The following is a 22,952-nucleotide window of genomic DNA, read 5'->3' as shown; positions in this document are numbered from 1 at the left end:
CTTACCTAGTAATCCTAGGTATTCTGGGGCACTAACTGTATATGGTTTAAGGTATTAAATGACCAAAGGCATCTGAATAAGAAAATCCTCCAATTCAGTATGCTAGTGTCTTTTTACAAATCACCTACTTGTCTCTTGACAAGTAGGCATCTTGAATGCCTACCACTTGAAATATAAAATAATATAATTAAATTCAATAATCAGCCACTAAAATGCCTTCTCCGTGGAAGATATTTTGCTAATTTAATTCTAAGATCCTCTTATAAATCATATGTAAAACTGAATTATACATGTCTACTTTATTAAAAATCACATTTTGGGATTTTTCCAAATCTGCACCTTGAGGATACCAATTTTCTGTAGGGAAACCATTACTATGAAATGTTTAATTGTACATTTTCCAAGCACCTCTCATTTAAAGCTCTAACAGAATTCTCTGGGTGGAAAATATAATACAATATTAGCGTGCCACAATTCATTATATACTAACATTAATTCTTCTTAATGGCATTCTTCTCATTCACTTACTGCATTATTTTAAAAATGATCAAACATCTTCTTTGGGCCAGACACTTTACTAGGTAGGACCTGGGGATACAGGAATAAGACAAAGTCCCTGCCTATGTGGAGCCAATGTTCTGGTGCCTTTGATACATTTGAAAGAAAAAGAATAGAAAAAAAAAATTCTCCTAGGCATAAACCTCTGACTACTTTGGAGAAAACGAGTTGTTAGTAAGATATTGTCTATATTTAGTCTTTAGACTTTGTGTGTCAAATGAAAGGAAAGAAGAATAGTTTAGAATAAAAAATGATTCATATGGTAATCACATCATAATAAAAAGAAAATAAAAACAGAATTTCTACTCTTTCTGTCTTCCTTGGGGCAGAGTTTCACAAAAAGTAATCTTTTGATGTGGACTTAGGGTTACCTCCTCCTTTCCCTGAATTTTTTCTAAAGTTCTGAATAAACAGCTTTGATTAATACACCTTGTTCTTTAAAAAAAAAAAAAAAGCTTCACTATTTGTCTATTACATACCTTCAACTTTACTTTCATGGATAAGCTGCTGCGTCCATGAAATTCTTAATAATATAGAATTTAGCCCAAGCATGTTACTGGACTAGATTTTCAAGTAAGTCTTTATTTTCTTTCTATTGGTACAGGAATCTCTTTTTAAAAAAGAAAAGGAAACTATAGGTCATTTGAAGATTTTTTTGACAAGGAACACTAATAAACGATAATGACTACGGTTAAAATAATAGCAGATATTTATTGTGTCAATTATGTGCAAAAAATTAATGAGACTAGTCTACAGCCATGGTACCCTGAACAAGCCCAAACCCATTTGATCTCGGAAGCTAAGCAGGGTTGGGCCTGGTTAGTACTTGGATGAGAGACCTCCTAGGAAGACCAGGTGCTGTAGGTGTCAAAAAATGAAAAAATAAGGGATTGTAAGCTGATAAGGTCCTTCCTTGCAATCTGTGAGGTCAACCAAAGATTGCCTTGCCTAAATTTAAAATAGATATAGATATAGATATATCTATAGATATAGATAAAGATATAGATATAGATATATAGATATATAAAAATTAAGGAGACTAGAAGAGATAAGTAAGTCACAGTCCTTGGCCTTAAAGAAATTACTACTAGTGCGTCATATGCTAGGGATTAGTAGACATGCAAAAGTATTCAAGAGGGTTCTGGAGTAGACAGAAATTATTACTCTAGTTTTCCTTACTAACCAAACTCTCCCCTTTGTCATGTAATTGGTTTAAGAAAAGGCATGTGAACCAATTCTCACTGACAAGTCAGAGGAGAGGTTTGTTGGAAGCTTCTGAAAAAGGAAGTTTACTGATCTGGCTGGATATTAAAAGGTAGAATATAGCTTCAATATTTATTGACAACCATTTTAACATCACTGAGGTGTAGAAAAGGGTAGCCTCAGAATGAAGATAATTTTAAGGAATGCAGAGCAGACAAATGGAAAAAAACCCAGTTCTTGATCACATAAATTTTCCATTGGGTTAACCAATCCTGAAAACTTCTTCCATATCATTATGGCTTACCAGTCTTGTGAGCCAATATACTTTCTTCTCAGGTCAGTTTGAATCAGGTTGATATTATTTACAGAGAATATCTTGCTTGGGTGCAGTTTACAACTTTCAAAGACTTATAGTCTAGTTGGGTAGGCAAGTCTCACCCTATTTCATTGACTCTATGATGCACTTCCTTTCCCCCACATTTTAACATCTCTGAAATCAGGGTGGAGTGTCATAAAATTGTTCACAGCCAAGCAGTAGCCTTATCATAGTTGTGGATGCCTGTGCATATGTGACCTTGATTATACCATTCATATTACTGATGCTTTAATTATAGGTATTATTTGAAATACACATATTAAGTTTAATTGCCATTGAAAATTAATCATGATTACATGAATTGAAATTACAGCTGATTCTGTCTGACAAAAAGCACAGAAACAGCAGTGAAACATACATTTGATATAAATGGAGCAAATAATCATCCCTGGAGAAATTACCATAATTTCATAGTTTCTTGCAAATACTTTAAACAGGACCTGGGAAAGAATGACACCCATAGCATTTCAAAGAAATATCAAAGTCATGAGGGACTTGTATTATAGATTCATATATAAGGTATTGTGCCACAAAAAATAGAAACATTATTGATAGTTTTGCTTGCAGAAAACTAATTGTCAAATTGTTTTTTTTTTAAGGCAAATCATGTGGTTATACCAACTGTATATGAGAATTCACGTTCCTGAAATAGGAAAAGTTTTTAATAATTTGACCTTCTACTATTATTTTCATCCTCAAAAGCCAGATCAGATTCTTTTCTTTATATAATTGAGGCATTTTGCTCTTTAAGTGAAATGACTAGTACTGTTATTGGAGAAAGTGTTATCTTCCTCTGACAAAAATCTGTTTCAAATACTGCATGGTATCACTTACATGTAGAATCTTTTTTAAAAAACTCAAATTCATAGAAACAGACAGTAGAAAAGTGGTTGCCAGGGGCTGTGAAGTGGGGGAAATAGGGAGAGGTTGATAAAAGGAGTACAAACTTTCAGTTATAAGATGAACAAGATCTGAGCATCTAATGTATAACATGTGGCTATAGATGTTAACTCTGTATTTATAATTGAAATTTGCTGATACAGTAGACCTTAGACCTTTTTCACACACACGAAGAAGATAAATATGTGAAGCTATGTATGTGTTAATTAACTAAATGGGGGGAATTCTTTTACAATGTATACATATATCAAATCATTATGATGTACACCTTAGATATCTTACTATTTTATTTGTCAATTATATCTCAATAAAACCAAAAAACACAATGAAAATTTGTTTCAAAGAGAAAACCACTCAAACTTTGGAACTTGTCCCTCTCACCATACATTTAACTGAATGAATCCTTCTTCTCCTGGAATCAGCATCTGCAGTATCTGTAGGATAACCTGCATTCTTCTGGAAATGCTTGTTTGCAGCAGGACAGAGGATATTTTATCACTTGTATATTTTAAATGTTTACAGACTTATTTAGAATGTGGAGAGATTGGTATTTGTAAATATATCTTTTCCTCTAAAGAATCCCTAAATGATCTCTTATCCTCTTCTTTCCTTTTATTATATGCAATGCAGAATTCCCTTTTTAAAGTCAGATCTGATTCTACTGTCTGCAGAATAACATACAAATTTCTCAGTCTAATATTCAGTGTGATAATGCCAGCCTACTTCACCAAGTTTGCTTGTACCACACACTTTCAGTCTATACCTCAATCACACTGGAATACTTACCCAAATCACCTGTAGCCTCTTCTCTCCATACTTTGCTTATGCTACTTCTTCCTTCAGAATCCTTTCTCATCATTCCTCCTGTTGGAGTTCTTCCCATCTTTCAAGGCTCATCTCCCTGAGAATTAATATCTCCCTCCTTGTTTTCCTATTACTTTTATTGCATGTTGTGTCGCTAATGCACTTGGCTTATCTTGTGTTAAAATTAAAAATGATGTATGTATATGTTTGCTATACTAGACTGTGGGCTTCTGAGGCAGTGACCAAATTTTCCATTAACTTTATTCATTCAGATTGGACGAATGGAGCTAGCTACTGCCTTAAATGCCCTCATGAAGCTTCTAGTTTATCCCGAAAGCCAGAGATTAACAAATAATTACAAGAATGTTGAATATAATGATGGTGAAATGCGGGTTTTAACAAAAGCATATAATAGGGGGACACAATCTAGTCTGGGGAATTAAGGAATTCTTCCTGGAAGAAATAATGTTTAAACTGAATTCTCAAGCATGGTAGAAAGTAGCTAGATGAAAGTGAGAAAGGAATTGAAAATGAGGATGGGAACAATATCTAAGAAATCTAAGACTTAAGAAATAACGATGTGTTCTAAGTTCTAAAAACAGTCATGGTTGTGGGGATTTAATGAATGAGGGGGTGTATGGCACAATGTAAGACTATTGAAGCAGGCAAGGGCTGGATCATGCAGTACTAAGAATTTATGATTTTATCCTGTGGACAGTAAGAAATCATTGCAGGTTTTTTAAAATTATTTTTTATTTTTTATTATTATTTTTTTAGGCAAGGCAACACTTGGTTGACCTCACAGATTGCAAGAAACTTGAGAGCTTACAATCCCTTATTTTTTATTTTTTATGCCTAAAACCTTGTTCTTCCTAGGTGGTCTCCCATCTAAGTACTAACCAGGCCCTATCCTGCTTAGCTTCCGAGATCAATGGCCGTAGACCATTGGAAGTTTTAATAAAGGGAATGAGGAGGTCAGAATTATGATTTCTAAAGTGTACATTGGCTGCAATATGAAGAATAGATTAGAAACAAGTGTAGATGTGGGAAGGCTGAAGTTTTTGGGGGGAGATGGGTTTCGTTTGTTTTTCTGTAATAATACAGGCAAGAGACCATGGTGACTGAGATCCTTAGATATCTTCGTCTCCTACAAGGCTGGGTACAGTGCTTGTTTCCATGGTGGTTAATAAATGCTTCTTGAACTGAAGTAGACTCCAAAACACTACAAGGAAGTGTCAGGAAGGCATTTCAAACAGTTAGACATTTTCCTCCAGGTGACCTCCTCAGATACGTGAGTGAGTCCATGTTTGAACTACTCCAGAGCAAACCATTCTTCTCAGGTGACTCCTGAAGGTTCTGTATTAGGAAAATGCTGTAGCTGAAACTACTGCTAGCCTCATTTTATGGGAAACTTCCCTGTAAATATCACGTGTTAAGCGTTGGTAGGAATGACATTCCTTTCAGCTTTGAGGAGAGAAGCTCATACTTCCTCATTAGCTGGCTCCTGCTTTGGTTGCTAATGTTTCCAAATATGCGAATAAAGTCTCTCCCTTTGCTTACCGCATAAAAACAAGCTTATGCTTTTCACTTTAGTGAGGTTAGAAAATCAGTCCAGGTGTGATATTTGGTCATCTTGTGGCAGACCATTTTTATATGCTTAGTAATTAAAAAATTTTTAAGATACCATTTATCATCAAAATTGGAAGTGCGTTGGGTATGTATAGATGTGATTCAAGAAGATGAATCCAGAATAATCTCTGACACATTTTCGCCTTGAAAAGAACATAAATACAAAATCTTAGGAAGTATTTAAAATATATTTTAAAAAGAAAAGAATTAATGGGCAAATATCAGAAGATAGAAGCCATAATTTATGTATACTGAGGAATAATTATTCATAGAAGCTGGGATATATATGTAAGTAGATCTCTTTCCAGCTACCAATAGCTATATTAAAATACGTTTTAAACTTTTGATTAAATTTCTTTTCATTGTGACAAAGCAAAAAGAGTTGATCCCCTTCCTTCGAACCCAGTATTCTTATTTGTAAAATGGAGATAATACATACTGCATGAATCGCATGGATTCAATAAAATAACAGGTGATAGTCAAAAAAAACCCAGTAGTTTCTCTTTATTTGAGGCTTCACTTTCTGCAGTTTTAGTTACGTGTAATCACTGGAGGTCTGAAAATATTAAATTAAAAATTTCAGAAATAAACATAAGTTTTAAATTGCTGCCGTTCTGAGTAGTGTGATGAAAGCTCACACTGTACTACTCCGTCCTGCCTGGGACATGAATCGTCCCCGTGTCTAGCAGCTATGGACTGTATACGCTCCCCGTCTGTTAGTCACTTAGAAGCCATAGTAATATCGTAGTGCTGTTTTCAAGTAACCCTTATTTCATCTAATAATTGGCTCCAAAGTGTAAGAGTAGTGATGCTGGCAATTCAGATATGCCAAAGACAAACCATAAAGTATATGTGTGTATAGGAAAAAACAGTATGTATAGGATTTGGTTCATGGTTTCAGGCATCCTTTGGGGGTCTCGGAATGTATCTCCCAGGGATACAATAGGACTACTGTAAGTATGTAAAATATTTAATTAATAAAATAATATGTAGAAATCATACTAAGATGCTTTGCATATCTAGTCTCCTGTACTCAACCTAAAAGATTTGATATTAGGAATGATTACATTATGAACTGGATTAAGAGACTTTTCAAAAAAAAATTTTCCAGCTTTACTGAGATATAATTGACATATAACGTGGTGTAAGTTTAAGGTGTACTACCTATTGATTTGATGCACTTACACAGTGCAAAAATGATTGTCACCATGCCTTTAGCTAGTAGTGCCATCATCTCATATAATTACTATTTCTTTTTTGTGGTGAGAATATTTAAGATCTGGTCTCTTAGCAATTTTCAAAAATATAATACCATATTGTTAACTATAATCACCATATTGTACACTAGATCCCTAGAACTTATTCGTCTTATATCGGGAATTTTGTACCCTTTGACCTCAACAAATATTTAAGTAGTTGCAATTAGTCTTAGGTTCGCTGGTCTATTCCTTTCCATTCCTCTGCTACTCCCTGGGTTCCTCCTCTTCCATATTCACATTTGTGATGTTCTTGTGATGATTTTTTGGTTGTTCATTGCTTCCCTTTCTGCAGCCTTCAGACCTAACCTCTCCCAAAGTATTTCATGATATACTCTAAAACAAGTTATCTTGTCCCCTAATCCTGTTTGAACTTTAGGTCTCTTCATTGGGCTGAATTTAGCTAGAGATTAGGATGAGAGGACTCTTACTAAGCTAATTTGGATCAAAACATTTGGTTAATTCAATCTTTAGGGATATATTTATATTTGAAAAGAAGACAGTCATGAATCTAAGTTTCAGCGATTTGGTAGTGAAATTTCTGTAAAGAAGATGCTCTTAAAATGAGGTCACACTTTAACTAGCAGTAGTTAGTTCTCAAGCTCAGCTGCACATTGAAATCATTTGAGAAGCCTTTAAAAGTTACCTATAGTGAGACCCCACCCTCAGAGATTCTAATACAAGGTGTCTGGAGCGGGGGCCATATATTGGAAATTTTTAAACATCCCAGATGGATTCTAATATACAGCTAACCACTGGGTTAGCTTTCAATAGTAAAGCTATTGATTTAGTTCGATTTAGCTTTCAATACTAAAAATTTCCAATTTTCTGTTATGTGAGTTACATATACATTAATTGCTGTATCTGGTAAAGGAGAGCTAAGAAAATTTTAATGGAAAGATAATAAAGCAGTAGTTATAATTTGTGTCATCAAATCCAACTCCTGCATTTTACTAATGAGGAAGCAGATTCAAATGATTGAGGTTACACAACTAGTTTGAGGTGGTGCCAAGACAAACTTTTAATGACTTAATAGGATATTTTTAAATAGCTTAATTTTTTTTTTACTCTTTGAAATTTCTTTGTTAATAGATTAAACTTATTGTAAATAAGATTCATTTATGCAAATGGCAAAAATTTAAACAATGCACAACAATAAAATGTGAAAAAGAAATCTCAGACCCCACTCCAATTCCCACTTGTAAAAAAATTTTCAGCCACAAAGAGTATAACTATTGTCTTCCACAAGGCGGCAGTATTGCTTACTCTTCAACAATCTCCCCAAGGCCCCTCACTTCCTTTGTTGTCCAGGGTGGGCTATGAAGGCTCAAGTCCTTCCAGAAACAGAATCAGTCCCTGGTACTGAAATGCTAGTTCAAAGCCAGCTTCCTAATTCATGAGGAAAACCAGAAGTGAGCAAAGAGCTGCACCAGACGGAGCTGTAACTGTGGAGAAATAGTAGGAAGGAATCAGGGACTGAGATATCCAATGGAAGCACAGAGCAAGATGCTGCCTGGAAACCTTCTATCAATTGCCTATCTCTGCAGAGGTACTGGGAGGGCTGGGGTCAGTTTTGTGAAGATGTGCATCCAACTCTGTCATGTACAAAATTTTCCCTTTACAACAAACTGGTCTGAGGCTGTAGGACCCAGTCAAGGGTTTCCTTGATATGCTTTATGACTCCAGGAGCCTCTGGCTGTCTAGAAAAAGGCCTGATCTTTTGATAGTTCCTGTCTGCAAAAAGAGTTGGGGCAGTCTTGTTTGGGTTTCCTAAACCTCATCGATTTCGAGCCAGAAACAGGTGATAAAGAGTACAGAGGTTTCAATTTTCATCATTAAATTCTAGAGACATATGATGTGAGGAAAATGACTTTCAGACTTTTTCTATGATCATGTATCTACTAGAATAAACAATTTGTCACCAGCGACATCTTTGGGATCCTGAGAGAATGATCATTCTCTGTCCCATTTAGAAATAGGCTTCTTCATCACCTAGGAGGAGATAGAACTGAAGAGAGTCATAAAAGGATTGAATCTTAGGAAGAAAAACACTTTTAAACTCCTCAAAGCCTTGAGATTGTTCCAGCAGAGATAGATGAAGATACAAGGAATGGACTTTGAGAGACAAGTGTTTTGGGAATGCCGCATCACAAAGAGGGAACTCTGCCTTGAGGTAAATCCATACCAAGGGAAAGAGTTTATAGGGGAAGCATGTTATGGAATTTCTAAGATAAAACTTTAATAACTACAGATCTATGATGATCTGTTTGGGAACCTCAGGAGTAAAGAGTTTTTTTCTCCAACATAGAACATAGAGCATGAAGCAAGAAGCCAGTTTTCAGTTTTCTTAATCGAAGGGTTTCTAAAACTTTCCAACACTAGACTAAAAGTCTTTTGGTGACCAATGAGAGTTGCTGTGACTAATTGCAACAAGAAACAAGAGGCATCGTATTAATACTTTGATTCATCATGTCAATAAAAGTTAAAAGCCTTACTTTCCCCAAGCATTATTTCTTTTAGGGCCCCCTAGCTATTTCTAAATGACTATCTGATTTCAACCATGAAGTTACACTTAGTTTTTTCTTCAGTACAATGTATTCAAACTTCATGCTAGATTTAGAGCACTTGGCAATGTGTGCAATTATCCTGCTTTGTCATGAGAAATCCTGAATTTTTCCTTCACGAGACTTGGAAATCTTATACACTCCTGGCAGAACTTTTATTGATAAACAATGAAAGAGGATGCTGACTTGCATTTTCTGGATTTGAAGCTTAATGTTTTGCATAGTGCATAATGTAGTTAAAGAGTACTCCCAAACCTCAAACTGGAAATTGGAAACCTGATCAAAAGCCAATGATGTGCTCCAAGAGACTATTAGGGGGAAGTCCACTAAAAGGATTCTTGTTAGTAATGCCATGTTGACTACTACAGCATTGGTAGAACCATGAAAAAATATCCAAAAAAAAAAAAAAAGAAGAAAGAAAAAGAAAAAAGTCCATTGAGTTCTCTCAATTTTACCTTAATTCAAGTAACATAGGCATAAACAAAAAGGGTATTATATGAAAAGAAAGGCTAGTACTCCCCTTGACAAGGATGAAAGAGGCCCTTGGGCCTCACAACACGCATTGCCACTTACTTTGTGGCATCTAACCATGGTGTTTTCAGTCACGGGGATGGGGAGTATGAGTATGGCATAGAGAATGTAGTCAGTAGTAATGTAATGGCTATGTGCAGAGCCCGACAGGTGAAAGAGTAATTGGGAGGATCATTTAATAAATTATGTAAATGTCTAACCAATGTACTGTATACTTGAAACTAACAATAAAATAAAATGCTTAAAAAATAAAAAATAAAAAAATAAAAAAGAGGAGTAGCACTGCTAGAGCCATCATGTCATACCTTCTCTTGTCCTTGAGCCAACTTCAGTGTCATCAGGAAAGAGGCTCCTAGCACTGAATAGGGACCATGTATGTCCCTTTCTTAATGTCTGAGAAGACGGCCTGTTTAGTAGATTGCTCATCAGTATCTGGTTCCCCTTCTTGTGGGAGGATCACACTTACTTGCCCTGTTGAACTCAGAAGTCACCATGTGACTTGGTCTGGTTATTTAAATGTAAGTGGAAGCTTTGGGGGTTCCTCTGGCATAAGTTTTAAGAGCCAGAGAATACTTTTTCATGTTTCCCTTTTTCCTCTGCCATAGTCACCGGAAATATACCAGATAGAAGTTGCTCTGGCAGTCTGGATACCAGAGTTAAAGATCATGAGGCAGAGCAGGGCTCCTTTGCTGACTTCTAATGCACATATTGTGCAAGCAAAATGTGAGCTTTTGTTGTTTTAAGCCACTGAAATTTTGGATTGTGTGTCATGGCAGCACAACTTAGCTCATCTAGGTTGACTAATTTGTTCAGTCTATAACACACATTATCAATGAGAATAATATCACTCCCAAGGGGGGAAAATTGGTTCTTAGAGGGCAAAAGAGCCTTACTCTATGTATAAAGCACAGATATACATAGAGTACACAATAAGTATACAATACCTGTGATATTAAATTTTCATGGGGGAGCAACTAGAAAAAAAGTCCAAAAATGTTCATTAGAAGGTGATAAAAAAAAAATTAAGATTGAGAAACATTAGTCTACAGGCAAAATGTAGTGGTCAGATTATTATCATAAAAAGAAACCCAAGGGTTCTCAACTATGGTTGCCTATTTAAATCTCCTGGACAGCTTTTAAAAACACTGATACCCAAATATGGTTCTCTGAGATTCTGATTTAATTGGCAGAATCCACACAGACATTTTTTTTTTTTTTTAAAGCTCTTAGGTAATTCTAATTTGCGGACAGAACTCAGAACCACTAGACCAGCAGTCCCCAACCTTTCTAATACCAGGGACCGGTGTTCCTATGAGAATCTAATGCTTGATGATGTGAGGTAGAGCAGAGGCAGTGATGCTAATGCTGGGGAGCAGCTGCCAATATAGATGAAGTTTCACTTGCTCACCCGCTGCTCCTCCCCTGCTGTGCGGCCGGTTCCTAACAAGCCATGGACCAGTACCGGTCTGCGACCTGGCAGTTGGGAACCCCTACACTAGACCAGACATTCTCAAAGAAAAAGCAGCATTGCTTCCTCCAGGAAGAGGTGCTACTCAAACAACTGAGAAATAGCACAGTGCACTGGAAATAGCTGGCATGGAGTACAACTCACTCCTATTTTAGATGGGCTATTCTGGCTTTACACCAAGTAACTAAAAGCTGCATTCATTAAGAAGAGACAGCAATGTCCAGTTTATGTATTTTATCTTTCCCATTTCATGACACACTGTTTGAATGCAGAGGGTCCTTTATGACTCATTTGGAAAACATAAGAAGGAAAAAAAATGGCTGTGGTTATTCCTGGACTAGTACCCACAGTCAGCATTTTCTGCATGGATGGAATTTGGAAATCATCTCTATCCTCAGCCCCTAAAACTCTAAGTTCTTACTGAGTTTAAAAAGCTATTCAGCATGGCATCTTCTTTGTCCTTTATATGTAGGGAAACTCTAGATTCTGAAAGGAGACTTTTACATAGATTGTGCAAATTAAAAATTTAATTAAAAAAATTTAAAAACTAATATCACTAAGCACTTTTTCTTTAGGTGGAGATGGACCTTGGTGTGGACTAAATGACAGTGGCACAGGAGTATCATGGCTGAATTCAGTCATTAGATGGACCATCACTTATTCTTTCCTGAAATGTCACTTGGAATCGACAATGATATGACTGTATTTTAATAAAGTGACTACATTTCCAGCTGGGAAGTCAATATTATAATGTGTTAATTAACAATTATATCACTTAATATTTTCCTTTTATACATTTTCACAGTAGATGGCATTTACATTGGTCTCATTTATTTGGAGGTTCTAACTAGAAGGTGTAGATTGACTTTCCTGATGTTGTATTTGTTATATTTGGTCACTAAGCATCTAGCTTGAAGGCAAGGGTGGAGATATTTGAAAGCTTTACTTGTGAAATTTCTCGAAGCATGAAAATAAAATTTCTAGGAAATTCTCCACGAGGAGAGTTAGCATCCGATGTACAAATTGACAAATGCCCATAACTAGCTTGTCAACACTATGTTGATGATTTTGGCAGATGCTGTAATTAAAAATCAAGTGTATAAGGTTATCAGTAGAGACAAGGGTGGCTTTGAGATTCAGAGATAGAGGAAATGTGGATCTGAGAAGGTTTAAATGCTAACACACCTGTAGTTCATTATCATCTAATTCCAAGGAATGGCAACAATATGTTATAGTGAATCCTTTTCAGAATGTCTTTGGACTCCAGTTATCAAAGAAGTAGAGGAACCCAGTGTCCATAAGATGCTGTTCCACTAGCCACAGCTGATTGGACAAGAGGTAGACACTTAGTCTAAGCTGGGCTAATCAAATTCTCTATCATGGATATTTGGAATTGGGATGAAAAATGTCTTGTTTAATTTGTCTTGGGCACTAGAGCTAGTAGGTGATGAAGAGCTAGGGATGGATTGCCATTTTCTACCAAGAGGATACTGAAGCAGGGAAAGCCAATCTTCTGAGAAAAAGGAGAAGATATTATTGAGCTTAGAAGAGATGAAGAGAATACCTTCAGTTCCTGACTTTCAAGTTCTATGTCAAGTCCCTTGGCACGTGATCCCATGTCAAGAACTGGCTGTCTTGTTGGCTTTGATTCTAAAAGATACTTCTGTATCTTTTCCATAAGCATCACTCCCTTGTTCTTGAGCTAGTTTGAAAGGGTTTCTGTTCCTTGCAAGCAATTATCCCTGATTAAGACAGTGTTTTTCTCCACACAGAAGAGCTAAAATCTATGAAGGACATGAGCCGCATTTACTGCAGATGTTCGCCTTCTTAAAATTTTGCTTGAATTATCCAGATTAGCTTTCCGGTGGATGAACTAGCTGTTTCCTACAACAGATGTGGCAGCCTTCGTGAACAAATGGGTCACAAAGAAATGCTGAATCACATGAAATCTTTGCAGCAGTGGACACATGTTTTACCATACATGTTCTAAACAAAAAGGCGAAGATCTATACATGCAAAACCTTATGGTTGCATTTTCTTTCTTTAACCTAATTAAGCCCCAATCATATAGCTAGACTTTAAGAAAATATGCACAATAATTTAATGCCTCCATTTTAAAAGGGTTTGAAAAGGTGCTAAGATGGATAGAATAATCAGCTCTATCACTTCCATCAATTTCTAGACCCCTTTTGCTTCTGCTTTAGACCCCTGACACCAATTATGTAAATTTGTTCACACAGTGCCTGGTTCCTTTTGCATTGTAATTTAAATGTAAGTGAGTTATGAAGACAAAAGGAAATGCATTGTCCTTTTCAAAATTTAGAATTCAAACTGATTCACTGATTTTGTTCCTGTCAAATTACCAAGCAGCTGCAGCAACAGCTGGACCACTTTCTGAACACCAACAAAAAACGTCAAATCTGAATTTTAATAGAGGTTTTCATCAGAATTTTATAGTATTGTTTAATAAATAAAAACACTTTCCTGGTAATTGGCTGCTCTTTCGTTTACATTAGCAAATGTATTATGAAGATGGAGCCAAATGTACTAGGAGTTGCTTGATTCACTGAGAGTGATCTGTCTGAACTTTATTTTAAGGACTACAAAGTCCACTTTGAAGGAGAATCTAAAGAATGCCTGACCTGTCTTAGTTTCCCAGAGGCAGTATAGTTTAATGGACCTCTAGGATTGCTTGGGTTCAACTCCCTGTTCTACTAGCTGTGTGACCTTTGGTAAGTTACTTAACTCTCTGTGCTTTAATTTCTCATTTGTGAAGTGGGAATAACATTGCTTATTTCTCTGGGTAGTTGTGAGAATTAAACGAGTTAGTTTATATGAAAGCTTCCAGTCCAATAGGCCCACCTGTATGGATAAGAAGGATTAAAAAAAACTGGAAGCAGAACGGAGAAGGGAACACAGGATATCAGTGAGGAAGCGAGGCAGTCTGTTAGGCAATTTCTTTGGTTTTCTAAACTTTGAGTCACAAAAAGTACCATTTAACTTCTAGGCATTGTTTCAGTGAAGGAATGGTGGTCTTTAAGAGTGCCTAATGTCAGCCATGGCAACATCTCTGAGTAACAGGTAGAAGAAAATAAAAAGATCTGTATTCCATACAGAAATTCTAGGGTTCTCCTGGAAATAAACTCTAAGAGATTGAAAATTTCCTCTTTCTTGCTTATGTCCTATAAAAAACCTGCTTCCTAGCATGCAAAAAAGAACTAGGCTTATTTAGCATGACATAACAATCTAATTTTAAAAATCATGTTTTATAATGATCAGATTTAGGAGGTAGAGTGGCTTTTGGAATTAGAATTACACCGGTTGCAGAGGAATATGATCTTCTGTGAGAGTTGGATGCTGGTCAAATATCCTTGTGGTTGCTTTTGCATTAATGAGCGTCCTTACCTATCATTGATCATAACAACTTCTTATTACAGAAAAAAATTGCTTTCATATCTACGATCTTAACCCATTGTCTAAATTATGCAGCTGAGCACATGAGAATCAGAGACTGAAATCAGTGCATTTGTCATTCAATTAACATTTGCTGAATGAATGAGATGCTCAGTGTGCATCGAAAGATGTTGATGACAATGGTTAGGAATGAAGGAGGAGAAGGAAAGGGAAAGAAAGGGACAGAGAAAGTCAAGAAACAATAGGTTCTAAGGCAATTGGCTTACCAATTACTGCCACTGAAGTGACCACAATGCAAGTTTTCAATTATTCAGAGGTTGGTTCTCCAGTTTGTGCATCATCTCAGCTTTTTGCTTCAGATTTTTCCTTCTACTGATTGTCTTTTAGTCATCCATTTAATGTTGATTAATCCATAGAGAAGATAAGGGTATGAAAGAGATTGATATTAGTTAAAACTTTGCCAGTGATTTCTTTCTTTCTTTCTGCAAGGGCTTATTTCATTTCCTTCTCATAGTACCTATGAGAAAGGGAACATTATTATCCCTATTTTACAAATGCTAAACAAAGGAATAGCAATATTCCCAAGGTCACACAGCTGGTACATAGCAGAGCAAGAGAATTTAAACCATGGGCGGTCTGAACCTAGAGTCCATGCTCTTACCCACTATGTTTTTCTGCTTCCACACTACTCAGTCTCCTAACTTGTTTCCAGTCACTGTAAATGTTCTAGTGCTTTATAGCTTACAAATGTTTCAAGCTCCCTCTTCTTTTTCATTTTTCTTTCTTTTCTTTTCGTGCATAAATGTATGCTGCATTAGTCTATAATATTAATTTTCTTTTCGCATCTTGAGTTTTTAAGCCTCAAGCTGCCACTGTGTTGCAATGTTTAAGTTTAGTTTTTCATTTTTTATCAAAGCAAGAAATATACACAGTCTAGGAGTCAAATAGTTCTATGAGACCTATTAGAGAAAACAGCGATTCCTTAGGCCCCAATTTTCTTACCTTTCTACCCCAGGGGCGACAACTTTCCACTATTTCAGCAGTTCCTTTAGATATTTGTCCCAAAATTTCTACATTATATGCTTATCTCCCTACTTCCTTTTTTATTTTATTTATTTTTATTTTTTTACTACTTCTTGATTTAAAAACAATTAGACATTATCTATGAAAGATGTAATATCTTTCAACAACCTCAATCTCAAGCCTATCTCAATCACACATGTACACACTTTTTTAGCCATTTTTCTAATATAGTTATATCATAATGTTGGTTAGATAAATTAACATTTATATAATTATGACTATGTAAATGCTTATATACTATGATTGCCTTTCCTTTTCACTTTTCCTAGAGTTAATAAATGCTTTATTTTTATTTTTCACTTACTTTGTTTTAATATAATTATTGCTAACTCAGAACCAAATTCTCCCTCAAAAATGTATTTCTTTTAAGATTGACACATTAGGTAGTCTATCCATTTCATCTTAAACCATCTAAAAGCCTTCTGATTGTCTCCATTTTGACTTTGATTCTTCTCTAGACTTATTTCACAGCTGTCATTTCAGAATAAAACTTCACCATTATTCTCTTTCTTGTGTCAAGTTCCATTTCTACAAACTTACATTTATGAGTCAGCTTTTGATATTTCTGCCTGCCTGCCTGCCTGTCTGCCTGCCTTCCTTCCTTCCTTCCTTCCTTCTTTCCTTCCTTCATTTTTTCCTTCCTTCCTTCCTTCTTTTTTTCCTTCCTCAGTAATGACTCAGAAATTTCAGTGGCTTACAGCAAAAAAGATTTATTTTTCACTCTCATTAGATATCCTTTCTGGTTTGGCTGCAGATTTGCTCCATGTTTGCTTCTTCCTGGGAACAAAGAATAGTCTTCATCTGGGATGTACCAATTTTTTAGAAAAAAGAAGAGTTATAATACCATTTCCACTGATATTTCATTGTTCAAAGCAAATCAATGGCCAAGCTTGATGTCAGTGAGATGGGAAGTAAAATTCTCATCCTGATAGAAGGAGGCAGGCAATATTTTGAACACATTACACAATCTACCATGTGTTCCTATTTCTTAGTTCGCTCCCACATTTTTGGAGAGTCTACCCTCTAATAGCTTCCCGAGGAAGGGTGCATAAAAATTAAAGTATTGAGAAATTTTGCAAGTCTAAAATGTCTTTTTTACTAAATTGACAGTTTATTTGAATATAGAAGTCTAGATTGGAAATCATTTTCTTCATAATTTATGGATATTGTTCTACTATCTTTTTGATCACAGTATTGCTGTCAAGGAGTCCAATGTAATCTTTATGCTTGTAACTTTATCCTTTCTAGAAGCTTATTTCCAAGTTTCTTGTGTTCTGAAATTTCACACTGGTTTGTCATCATGTGAATTTGTTTCTATCCATTGTACTGGACACCTGCTAGCCCCTCTAATTTTGGAAATTCATAACCTTCAGTATAGAAAATTTTCTTGAATTAAACCTTTGATAAATACCTGCCCTCCACCTTTTTCTCTATTTCTATTCAGTTTTATGTTTCATTTATCCTATTTTATTTAATATTTATAAAGGTTATTTTTTTTAAATTCCTGGATATTTCCCCCCCTAAATGGCATCCTGTGCTTATTTAAGGAATGCCATATCTTCCTCCGCCTTTATTAAGATATTTACTAATAATTTGCTGTTTGAAAATTTACTTTTTTCTGCTTTGTGCTTCTATCCTCTGAGTTGCCTGTTTTTTTTTTGTTTGTTTGTTTTGGTCTCTAGGTTTTATGTTGGAGGTATTACTTAAATTTCTTAAATTTCTGGTGACCCCATTCCAAGTTTAGAAACTCTGTTTTGCTCTTTCCAGAGAACTGTTCTTGAATCTTCTGACAGGGTGGAGAAAAGAAGTCTCTTGACTGCACGGAGTTAGGGAAGGGAGCTGCTTCTTAAATGGACTTTCAAATAATTCTCCAGTTTTCAGTTTCGTGTCCATTTCCAAAAGCACCTGGTGTATCAATTTCTAAATATTTTGTAAGTTCTACATACATATCGAATTGCTTCTGAGCTTTCTTCTTTGTTGGATTTGAATTTGACTTTCTTGGGTCTGCTTAGTCAATTATTACTCATCTATATGTTTTCTGTTTTCCAAACTGTTATTATTGTGATTCTACTCTATTTACATTGGTCTTGTAGGTTTCTGCTTAACAAAATATATATATATCACTTTTTTGTTGTTTGGAGCAAGAGCAGAGGTAAATGTATGTGTTTAATTTGCCATTTTTAAGCAAAAGCCTTATGACTCTTTGAGCAACCAGGGAAGATAGTATTATCTCCATTTTATGAAAGAGAAATGAAGTTTAAATGACTTGCCAAGCTTACATAATATAATGTTGGATCTGGGGCTTGTGTTCAGGTCTTCTGACTCCATGGAAAGTTGAACGCTTTTTCCACTAAATTTTTTTAAAAAGAAGGCAGTGTAATGTAGTTGTTAAAATCACAGTCTTTGACACCAGAGACTTGAGTATATGAGTCCTGTTTTTGCCTCTTGATAGCTGTATTCTTGTGACATTACACTGAAATTTTCTCATCTATAAAATGAGAATGATAACAATAGCACAACTGTGTTTAATTGGATAATATATGTAAAGTACTCAGCAGAGTCTCTGGCATATAGTGAGTGCCCCCTTATTACTATAATAGAAAAATTGAAATGATAAGAAATAATGATTTGTAATTTTAATTAACTGAACTATATCCAGGGAAACTGTCAAATTAATTCTGTAGATATTTACTGAATAATTATCGTGTACACTGTGGAATGTTTGTTCTTCCTTTCTTTTCTATTTGAAACTCTTTGTAAAAATATCCTTGGTTAGCAACTACTTTAAACCTAGGTGAGCTTAGATGACAAACTTATGAGTAAAGACAGAAGAATTAGGCAGGGCCACAGATTTTCTATCCACCAATATCTAAGACAATGACCAACAACAACGAAAATATATTTAAAAAGACCCAAACTCACCAGGATGAAACCTTACACATAAATAAAATGTTAATAACAAAAAAGTGGAATAGAATATTCTGATGTAGTATAGTAGGGTGTGGCTACTAACCCTACCCCTACTCCTCAGAAGCAAATTAAGAGGAAAACAGGGTGGGGGAAATTGATGACATTCTGAGGATTCTTCCTCATTCCTTCACTAGCTCGTGAAGAATTCTGAGAATGTAGATAAGAAAACATGGGGAGAGTAGAGGAATGGGGGAGTACCAGAAAATTGTTTTAGAGTAGAAGCCATATATCACCACAAGACCTCAGCAGAGACAATAAGGGCTTCCAGAGCCTTTCATTTCTCAGGTTACCAGACTGAGCAGAAGAATTGTTACAAATTACACAAGAGTAGAATATATTTTTGTCTGGTTAGATTTGGCTAAGATAGGCTATTTAACTGAATTTCACCAGAGACCAGCACTACTTGTAAGAACAACACTCGGTTCCAACTTCTTTTTTCCTCTTATCCTCTAATCTAATGTTAGAGAACAACTCCAAACTCTTAAACTTGGAGAAGAAAAACTGATACATATCAGAGAAAATTGAAAGTCTGAAATGTCTGCTCATGCTAAGCATGAACTGGATGAAATATAATGATGTGACTATCATTCAGGTATGGTAGAAAGAAACATGATTTTTTAAAGACAGATGAAGTATCTAGTCTTAGACAAAAACAACTGTTAAGCCAGAGCTGGACAGTAGTTCAAGTGGTTAAAAACAGATTTTATTCAGAAAAACTATTGCAATAAGGGAAAAGAGAGCTCAGTGCAGAACTGAGCTCAATTCTTAAATACAACAAGGAAAAGTAAACATTTATAGTCAAAGAATAAGGTAGGGATGGGGTGAGTGTGTGTGTCTGTGGATGGAAAATTATTAAGTAGAACTTCAGGGATAAGGGGAGATTCTAGATAAACTAATAAAAAAGATTCTTGCTGAAAGCAGGCCAAAATGATCTGATATCACTTGGAAGATGTTAGGGGATGAGGAATTTGGTAAGATATTGAGAGTAATCAGATATTGGGTTTGGGAGATTCTGGCTCAACTTTATAGGATTCTTGTTAAAATTGAGTAATACAAGGATAGACAAAAGTCCAAAAGATGGACAAACTCCAAAAGTCAAGACCTAGTTGGGAAGGGTATTCAAAGGAGCTTGACTAATTTTTGGTCAAGGAGAGACTGCCACAGCTCAGAGAAGAGAAGCATATTCCTGATGAATATTTCATACTGAAAATTCAGTAAAAATAATTTTCAATAAAATAAGAGATCCAGGATGAAACATTAAAACAATAGAATGAGAACCAAAATATCATTACAGATCACTAAATAAATTTCAACAGCAAGAAGTAAAATAGACTTGGCTGAAAATCAGGTTAATGGTATGGAGGAAAGACTTGGGATAATCATAATGAATAAAGAAGAGAAAGGTATAGAAATTTTAAAATTTAAAGAAATCAAAGATATAGTCAAATATGATCTGATATTGGGCTAATTAGTGTCCTGAAGGAGGAGAACCCACTTCATTTAAAAATAATAAGAGCTATTATACAGAAAACCACTTATCTTACTTACATTAGAGAAAACTGGTTCAGAACAATTAACATAGAGATATATTCTTATTCTTGAACTTCAGGATTAAATCTATAGATCCTTCAGGCATCTTGAAAGAAAAGAAAATCACCTATAGGGGAAAAATTTTGACTCATCTCAGACTTCTCCATAGCAAATATCAAGAAAAAGACAAAGGAGCATAGCTCTAAAATTCTGAGGGTAAGAAAGTGAAGAAATTGTAAGCCATAAATAGCATTTCTATTCAAGAATTTGTTCAAGTATAAAGGCAATAGATAGACAATAAAGAACTCAGGAAATGTGGCCATTAACCATTCTTGAGCAAACTACTTAACAAAGAAATCCCACCTACCAGGATGTGAATAAAAATAAAAACTTCAGGGATGATAATACTAGAATAAAAGGACAGGTGATAAGGACTGAACCCATTTGAATACAGAAGTGAGACTAAACAACTAAGGGAAATACGATTGACAAAAGCTGTAAATATTCTAAACCCTGACAAATAGAAACAATGTAAACCACAAAAATTGGGAGTTTGAGTACAGAGGGTAAGAAGAAGTATAATAATGTTAATTATCTCATTTTGCCAAGCAAATAAATAGTCGATTGACACTATTATATAAGCTGTCCTACGATTTCCTCTTGTTTCTATATTTCTTTGCCTATATTCTTTGGGCTATTTCTCATATCTTTGGCTACCTTTCCCCTTTATATCTTTTCTTAACCAATGTGCATTGACTATTAATCTACATAAACTGAATACTTAATAAATGTTATTGAAGTAATTTTGCAGATTTCACGGTACTGTAATTCTATGAGGACTGAAAATATGTTTTATTCATCTTTGAATTCTCTTAACACCTGGCATAGGGACCTGTACATAGTAGACCATCAATAATTTTTTTGAATAAATGAATTAATTTGCTTTGTTTCATATGCTTTTTGTTCCTAGAACAATAGCTGAAGACTAGCTGGAAATATAGGGAAAATGAACCATAATTGGAGAATATAATAAAACCTGTCAATGACATCTGAGAGACCTATTATTAATGTTTCTGATGCCTTGTTAAAGACATTCTATTGTTTTGAGAATGCATTTTTACTCCAGTAAATAATCTCATCCTGCTCTAATTCAATCATTCACACTGCTATCAAAATGATAATTTTCAAACACAGATCTGATCCTGTCACTTTTCTGCTTTAAAATGTCCAGTGCCCCTTCTACTGTTTATACAACCTAGTCCATATTCCTAAACATGGCCTTGAAGGTCCTATGTGATCTGGCCTCAGCTTATCTCTTCGCAGCCAATGCATCCAACATGCTATTCATACAGGGACACTTGCAATTTCTGGAACATGCTGTGTATATTTATGCTTGTATGTTTTTGCTAATGCTGTTTCCTCTACTTAAAATGTCACTCTTCGTCTCATATCTTTCTTTTCTCTTACTATCTGCACCCATCATGATACTATTCCATTCCTTAGGGCCCAACTCAAATGCTTCCTCTGTAAGGCTTCATTGTCTCCTATGCTTAAATAATTATGCCATTTTTTCTTCTGTAGTATTTTGCTCATGCTCCAGGTATTGTATTATAGGGAATTGTATGCATATCTAACACTCTCCTAGACTGTGAACTTCTTGTACATATCCTTTTTCCATATACTATATATTATGTATTCCAGAAAGCTGTCACAACATGTGTGCCTAACATATAGTAAATGCTCGATAATTGCTTGTAGTTTAGAGTAAAAAAATCACATGTACATCTTATATTTCCACATAAAAAATATTCCTAAGTGTAACTGGGGCTAAACTTAAAATCCTAAGGGTTGGTAGAGGTAGAAAAGCTGTCTCTAAAATTGTAGGTAATTTTCCGTCCTCGTAAAAGAGAAAACAAACATTTCTTCTGCGGTAGATTTCTTTGGGAAAACTATGTGAATTGTTTAACTACTCATATTAAAACCAGTATACATGGATTACTCTTGGAAAACTATAAAGTAACCATTAACCTGGATGTAGGTGCTTTAGATTGAGAAGTAGAGTACCCCATTCAGATATGCAAATCTTTGCTTATGGAGCAGGAGCACTGCTTTCTGCAGACAATGACGTGGAAGAGAACAGGACTATTTTTCTTCTCTGTAGATTTAGACCATATACGTGTTACTATATTGTTTCTGTGGAGATGTGAATATCCTTTCTCTTAGGAGGACAGAAGTTGTGATTTAAAGGATACAGGAAAGCAAAGATAGGCATGATCCTCACTGCTTATCAGAGAAATAATTATGCAAAAGAACTGGATTGGCTTTGGTGAGGCTCTACCCAGACCCATATATAAAAATTGAATACCTCAGTCTTTGTGAGCAATATACTGATGTTGGATTATTATGTTTTAAGTTGATAGCCCAGTTGGGTCAGAGGTCAAGGTCACAACCCTGGGGATAGAGGATGGGGCTTCCATTAAATGAGTAGATATCCCCATAGTCAGCCTTCCTAGGGAGAGGCAGCACCTGGGACAGAAAATGGGAATTTGAAAGTGAACCTTAAACTAGTTGAGGAGAGTTGTTTTCCTCTTAGCTTCTCAGTGGTTGGGCTTGGATGCCCAAGACATGGTCAGGGGAAATCTTGATAGAGAGATCTATCTTTAGCT

At 35.4% G+C, this 22,952-nt stretch overlaps 2 pseudogenes; both read left to right on the top strand.

Moving 5' to 3' along the window:
- Positions 1 to 1,306: 1,306 nt before the first annotated feature.
- LOC118601432 lies at positions 1,307 to 1,425 on the top strand (annotated as a pseudogene).
- An 8,354-nt stretch (positions 1,426 to 9,779) lies between these two features.
- LOC118601168 lies at positions 9,780 to 9,889 on the top strand (annotated as a pseudogene).
- The last annotated feature ends 13,063 nt before the right edge of the window (positions 9,890 to 22,952 follow it).

This window comes from Rousettus aegyptiacus, unplaced genomic scaffold (genome assembly GCF_014176215.1).
Source record: "Rousettus aegyptiacus isolate mRouAeg1 unplaced genomic scaffold, mRouAeg1.p scaffold_m13_p_3, whole genome shotgun sequence".
In the NCBI taxonomy this organism is placed as follows: domain Eukaryota; kingdom Metazoa; phylum Chordata; class Mammalia; order Chiroptera; family Pteropodidae; genus Rousettus; species Rousettus aegyptiacus.
The sequence above is the reverse complement of the archived record's forward strand: the minus strand, read 5'-3'. Positions and strand labels throughout refer to the sequence as shown.